Source organism: Macadamia integrifolia, chromosome 10 (assembly GCF_013358625.1).
Source record: "Macadamia integrifolia cultivar HAES 741 chromosome 10, SCU_Mint_v3, whole genome shotgun sequence".
NCBI lineage: Eukaryota > Viridiplantae > Streptophyta > Magnoliopsida > Proteales > Proteaceae > Macadamia > Macadamia integrifolia.
The window spans coordinates 7,009,769-7,016,641 of NC_056566.1; the positions used below are offsets into that span (position 1 = coordinate 7,009,769).

At 40.4% G+C, this 6,873-nt stretch overlaps 1 pseudogene; it reads left to right on the forward strand.

Moving 5' to 3' along the window:
- Window positions 1–4,275: 4,275 nt before the first annotated feature.
- Window positions 4,276–4,394, forward strand: LOC122092497 (annotated as a pseudogene).
- The last annotated feature ends 2,479 nt before the right edge of the window (window positions 4,395–6,873 follow it).

The following is a 6,873-nucleotide window of genomic DNA, read 5'->3' on the forward strand; positions in this document are numbered from 1 at the left end:
CAGGCCCCTACCAGTGGGCAGGTCGACGGGTGTTCATGACCGGTGGGTCAGGACAGGTGGGCTGTCCGACCCACCCGAGAGGCTCCCAACGTGATTTGTACATCCGAATGGACCCAAAACGGACGTGCGACCTTCTTTTAGGATTCTAAACATGATTTTATCATCAAATATTGTTAGTTTTGACCCCAAAGTGGTGAAATGCTAACCCCATTCACTTATGATAGGTTCACCAAAACTTACGCTTCTCGCACCGGATCTCACCCGTACCGGGCGTGAGTCTTTGTACACTACAGGTAAGTGGGGAGAGGACGTTTGGCCTTATTTTAAGGCTTTTTTGACATTCATTGAATCATATCTAGATTAGACATGTCATCATGCAACTTATATGTAGCTTAACCATCCTCATATTTTTATGGCATGTGTGTTGTGTTTATTTTCTCAATGTCAAATGATGATGTGCTTATGTGATAAATGTTGACATCATTATGCATGATGCATTAATAGACTAGATGCCGTAGTTGGCTTAAAAACGAGTGTATTGGTGGCCCGTGGAATGGGACGCGATGGCACTATGCAATCATACTATGTCATATAGGAGCATGCGGTTTAGGATTATCATCTTCCCGTGCTACAACCCTTCCCAACAAGGGTTGAGGTGTTGGGCTACCATTTGGGGGGAAGCAGTGGTCGTGGTTGTCGGGTCACTGTGGCGGTTAGACATACGCCCGGTTGGTCATTAGGACAGTCGGCAACCTCAGTGGTATATTGAAGAGGGTCAATCGTACTGCTTTTAAATTGCTGGAGTCAACACCTTTATTTTATGTCATTTACTTTTATATTGAGAGCCGGTGGTCGGCATGCTTTACTTTTTTGAGTACTCATGGTGGGCCTTCTCCGACAGCCCTATAGGCGTATTGCGGGAGGGAGTTCGCGGTTCGTACCCGGAGTATACACGCATTGTGGTTGTAGTAGCACTAAACCAAAGACTTAGTAATGTTGTTTATGTGGATATGATGAAAAATGAATGGCATAGCATATAGTGCACATGGTTGTGATTGTTGTGTGGACTATTGTGTGGTCCTCCTTTTCACTTACTAAGCTAGTGAGCTCATCCCACGTGTACACCTCTTTTAGATGATTTTGCAGGTCACCAGCCTGAGGATCAAGGGTCGGGCCCCACAGTGGAATTTCCTAAGGAGGATTGGTGGGTCCCCGAGGACTATGGGCACTGCACGGATTGCACATGTGAGGGTTGTGCTGTGGGACCACAGCAATGACTCCATATAGGATTACTTTTTGATTCTTTTGATGATCCCTTTTGTGTACTTGATATGTAAATTGTATTCTTTTTGTGTAAATATCTTGTCTGCGGGCCCACATGTACTTAACTATGTACTACAATTTGGGTATCAAGTATATTAGGGATATTTACAGGTAAATTAAGTCTTCCGCTAAACTGTTGAACATTTTTTTAGTTGTGTATGCTGTGGTTGGATACTGTATCAGATGATCATGGCAGGTTTGGGTTAACCGGAGTTAACCCTGTTACCGGTCCGGTTCTGTGTGAACAGAGAGTGACAGTAAATATGCTACATGCCTTCATAGTGAGGGGTGGGGGAGAACAAGTACACACATCCATATACAATGCATGCTCCACAAATAGAGAATGGCGCTCATGAGTCTATTTAATTAACTATACAAAATTCATAATCTATTACTAGGTCTCATCACCTATGGGTATAAGTGCTACCAACGTAGGTGGCATACCCTACCCTGTACGTTAGGCCTTAGGTATATATGCTACGTTGCAGGTAGGAGCCAGCTAGTGACAGTACAGGTCCTGGGCCACACCGGCTAACCCCTAAAAGGTAACCCCGTATCATAAATATATTCATAGGCATACAGTACGTCGTATCCTGTCTGACATCCATAACTAATACCACACATCTCATGACAAGTGCACTGTTGATCATGCAGTCATATAATTCGGGATTAGTCCGTACCTAACCCTCTACGGACAAGGGGTGTAGCACTTGGGGTTGTGATACCTAACCCTGCATTCTAAATGATGCACAACCAATCATTGCAATCACACATACAAACATGGGCACTTGCATGTGACCCATCTCACCTGTCTTACCTTTCACATTTCCATTCCATCCCATTCTATCACAATAGTACCATCAAAGGATAAATATAGGTAAATATAAATGCACATACACAAGCAATTTAATGCATAAACAAGATTAAACAAACACACCCAAAAGAATAGGGGATTGAGAAAGGCACCCACTCACCTTGGTATTCACTTTTGGCAAGTTCACTTCTTGGATTCAATAAAATTGCCACACTGTCACTTATGTTCCCTATTCAACTGATATTTAAATCATTAGGTACATTACAAAATCCTATATTTTACCTGTTTGCTTTAAGTATAGCATTCCCATACCCAACCTATAGAGGTCTTTGTCTGTTCCTTCCCATATACGTATTGATTCCTTGATTTCTTAAACCTTTTCTATGGTAGAATTAGATATAGAGAATCACTAATAGATCCTCATTGGATGAAGGGGTTTCATCCATACTTACAATCCTCGAGGTCATATGATATTCCAAACATTGGACCCTACAATCATGGGTTATGTTTCTCATTAATTTTATATATTCAAATGCAAACTTATGTCCAAAGGTCTAGTAATCTGTTACACAACCCATCTGGCTTCAGGAACCCTAATCGGTGGGTTACCTGGGTCAAAACCGGTTGGCTGGTTGGGACCCACCGGTTCTCCTTATTCTGCAGAATCAGATTCTGCTAGGCTGTTCTGCTTACTGGAAACCCAAATTGGGGTTAATTCCTCAGTCCAGTGGTTTTAATTTTTTATACTGGGTCTGAGTGCATGTTTTGGGCTTCCAAATTGATCCATCTCCTGGTTTCAATTGAGTATACTTAGGGCTGATACACCCTATTTTACAAAAATTTCAGAATTAAATTGGGAAGTAAGGTAATTGCACAGAATTGGGTCATTTCTCCCAATCTCAGCCCTAAATTAGAGTTGATTATTATAGTCATAGGATTGGTATTCCAACCCTAATCAAGCTTGGTAACAAGCTTCAGAGAGGAATTCAAATCAATTCTCATAAATCCCAAATTCTAATTGAATAAAATTATGCCCATAGGTTTTAGCAGAATTTCCTACTTGATTAGTCCTATTCCAAATCTGATTGCATAGAATTTCACTTGGTTAGTGAAAACCCTATGTTCCAGGGTTCACAGGGATGGGTTTCATTCAATTAGAACCTCTGAACCCTTATCGAAATTAGGGTTTCTTATACAGGATAGTAATTCAGTTCTTATGAACTTGATTACAGTCACAAAATCTATATTCCATCCCTAATTAGACTTGTAATAGAATTTCAGGAAAGATTTTAATTATATTCTCATAAAAATTTCAATTCCAATATAGAATAAAATTCTGACCTAAAGCTTTTGGGAAGAATTTTACCTAATCAATCCTACAGCTTCAATTACATGGAATTCTATTGAACTGATGATTACCCTTTGTTCTAGGGTTGATAACAATAGATTCCATCTAATTCCTTGCCCTTATTTCTTCTAAGATTTAGGGGTTTTACTACTGGGAATGAATTCTTCTCACAGGAGCTCCCAATTAGGAAAAACCCTAAACCATACCCTTTTAATTAATGATTTCTCAATTGTCTACTGTGCTGGGTCAGTGGTACATACCTGAGGGCAGAATTGTCTAGCAGAATTCTCAGGTGAAGGAGTTCTTCTCTTACTTCTTCTTCCTCCTTCTTCCTTTTCTTTTCTTTCCTTCTCCTTCTTCTATTTTCTCCTTTCTTCTTCTTGCTGTACTTCACAGTAGGAATCGATTTAAGTGAGAAATATCTCACCCTAACCCTTATTAGGCTATTTATAGCCCAGCCCAAACAGTCCTAAGGGTCTGTTTGGTTGGACCCTTATTAATCCTTATATAGGGCAGCCCAAACAGACTTAAGGGTCTGTTTCGCTGGCCCACTATGTTTTTTCTATATATATATATTAATACTTAACTAACTATTATATAATTAAATTTATAAATTATTTCCCTCACTTAATTGCTAACTTTAAAATATACATTTCATACCTTATTTAAACTTATTTACATAGGGGAAAAATGGGGATTTTCACGGTAGGGGTGTGTGCCCCATAAGGTAGAAATCTAAAAATTGTGTTATGTAAGTCCAACAGGCTGGCCGGTTTGGGCCTACCGGTTTGGGTGCGATCATACCAGCATAGCTGCACCAAATCCCATCAAAACTTCGTAGTTAAGCGTGCTTGGGTGAGAGTAGTGCTAGGATGGGCGACCCCCTGGGAGGTTCTTGTGTTGCGCCTCCTTACATTTTTTTTTTTTTTTTTTTTTTTTTTTTTTTTTTTTTTTTTTTTTTTTTACACTTAGTCTTATAATTAATTTTACCACTTTGTCCACACCTCCTGATGAGTTCCCTAATGATGTTGGCAGGCTGAACAGGAGTAGGTGGGGTCACTTCTACCTTCTTGGCACTCCACAGCTGCCAACCGTGCCAGCATTGGCTTCCTCTACTCTTTTTTCTTGCCTATTCACAAGTAGGGGTATAAATATCAGATTATGGTTACAACATGATTACAGAAATTAAACACATAGTCTCTTTTAAGTCTTTGTTGAGTGATGAATTTGAGGTGAAGGATCTTGGTGCTGCTAAGAAGATCTTTGGCATGGAAATCCTTAAAGATAGAAATGCAGGTAAACTTTGGGTAACTCAGAAGAGGTATATTGAAAAGGTGCTACAACGTTTCAACATGGAAAAGGCTAATCCGGTTAGCACTTCGTTGGCTAGCCACTTCAAGTTATCTGAAAAGGAATGCTCTACAACATATGACGAGGTGGAGCATATGTCTCAGGTCCCCTATGCTTGCACAGTTGGGAGTCTCATGTATGTTATGGTTTGTAGCAGGAAAAATTTGTCTCATGCAGTCAGTGTTGTTATCAGATACATGAGTAATCCAGGGAATGAGCATTGGAATACAATTAAGTGGATCTTTAGATATTTGAGCAAGACTAAAGATATATGTGTTATGTTCGGTGGCAAAGGAAGTTCCACAGAATTAGCAGGTTATGTTGATTTTGACTATGCTGGTGATTTAGATAAGAGAAGGTCTACTATATGGTATGTATTTACATTGGCTGGTGGACATATATCATGGAGGGCGATGGTTCAGTCTATAGTTGCATTGTCCACTATAGAGGCAGAGTACATAGCGACAGTTGAGGCTGCCAAGGAAGGAGTCTAGTTGGCTGGACTGGTTCGTGAGTTGGGGTTGGAGCAAAGGAGGTACAATGTTACATTGTGACAGTCAGACTGCCATATATCTTGCAAAGAATCAGGTGTTTAATGCAAGGACAAAGCATATTGATGTGAGATTTCACAAGATCAGGGAGATTATGTCAGAAAGCAGTATTCACTTGAGAAATGAAGAGAAAGAGGGTAGAACACGCATTCTATGACCTTAACATAGTTTGTAGACTAAGATTCCATCCATACCTAGCTTTGTCTAGGTCAAAATGAAGAGAGAGAGTGGTGGAAGTGAGTCTACTTACCTTCGGCAGCGATTTTGGCAACTTGGCGACAGCTGGCACCAAGGTAAGCCTTCTCCTTCTTTTCTTCCTTCTTCTCCTTCTTCTCTCCTTCCTTACATTGGACACAATAGAAATGAGAAATGAATTCCTCATTTCTAACTTATAAGTTAAAACGAACCTTCGGGTCTGTTTGGTTGGACTCTATTCAAACCAATGGGTTATTATGACTTTCGGAGCCCGAGAACCCATCCACTTAGGTTCAAATGCATTCAAGTCGCAAGTAAAGTGTGGGGGATGATTTGGGATCAGCCACACTGGATCCTATCATACATATAAATGAACAGTTCATATGAAATCCATAAGAATGTAACATATGATAATCATCATCATCATGTGAGCATTATAATTAAGCATATTAAATCTATGCATGTGAACAATTCTGTAATAATTAAATAATCCAAAATAAAACAACCATCCCTCACCTTATTGATCTCTGCTTGTGTTAGGGTTTAGATAAAACCATCGATCAATCCGCTCAGTTTTGTTTCAGGGCTCGTGCGCATCATTGTCTTATACACAAGGACAATCGTACATCAATACATGTTAGAAATATCAAGAGGGACCCACATGGATCACCCCCAAATGGTATAGACAAAATCCATCAGTGACAGTAATGTCACAGGAAACACCCATCGGAAACAGGGAATTTCCACCGGAAATATCAATCCAGTTTCTAGTGGAACAGATAGAGAACTCCTAAGACTCAGTGGTCCACCAAAAATATTCCACCAGAAGCAGACCCTTTGGATCGGGGGGTTGTTTTCGGTGGTGGGTCAAGACAGTCCACCCATTTTGGGGCTTTTTAGCTCGGGCCCGATCGTCGGGATTTATTTCATGGAGTTTATAGGTGATGTTCCTAGCATCATTCTAAGCCAATAAAATCCCAATTACACCAAGCTGTTTGGGAGATACATCGATGGAACGATCAAAACCCTAGTTGGTCTTTTGGTAATATATGTTGTCGGAGCTCACCAGGCTTGGTTCGAGCTCAACAACAATACCGAGAGGGTAGAACACACATTCTACGACCTTAACATATTTTGTACACTAAGATTCCATCTATACCTAGCTTTGTCTAGGTCGAAATGAAGAGAGAGAGTGGTGGAAGTGAGTCTACTTACCTCTAGTAGCGATTTTGGCAACTTGGCGGCATCGTGCACCAAGGTAAGCCTTCTCCTTCTTCTCTCCTTCCTTACAT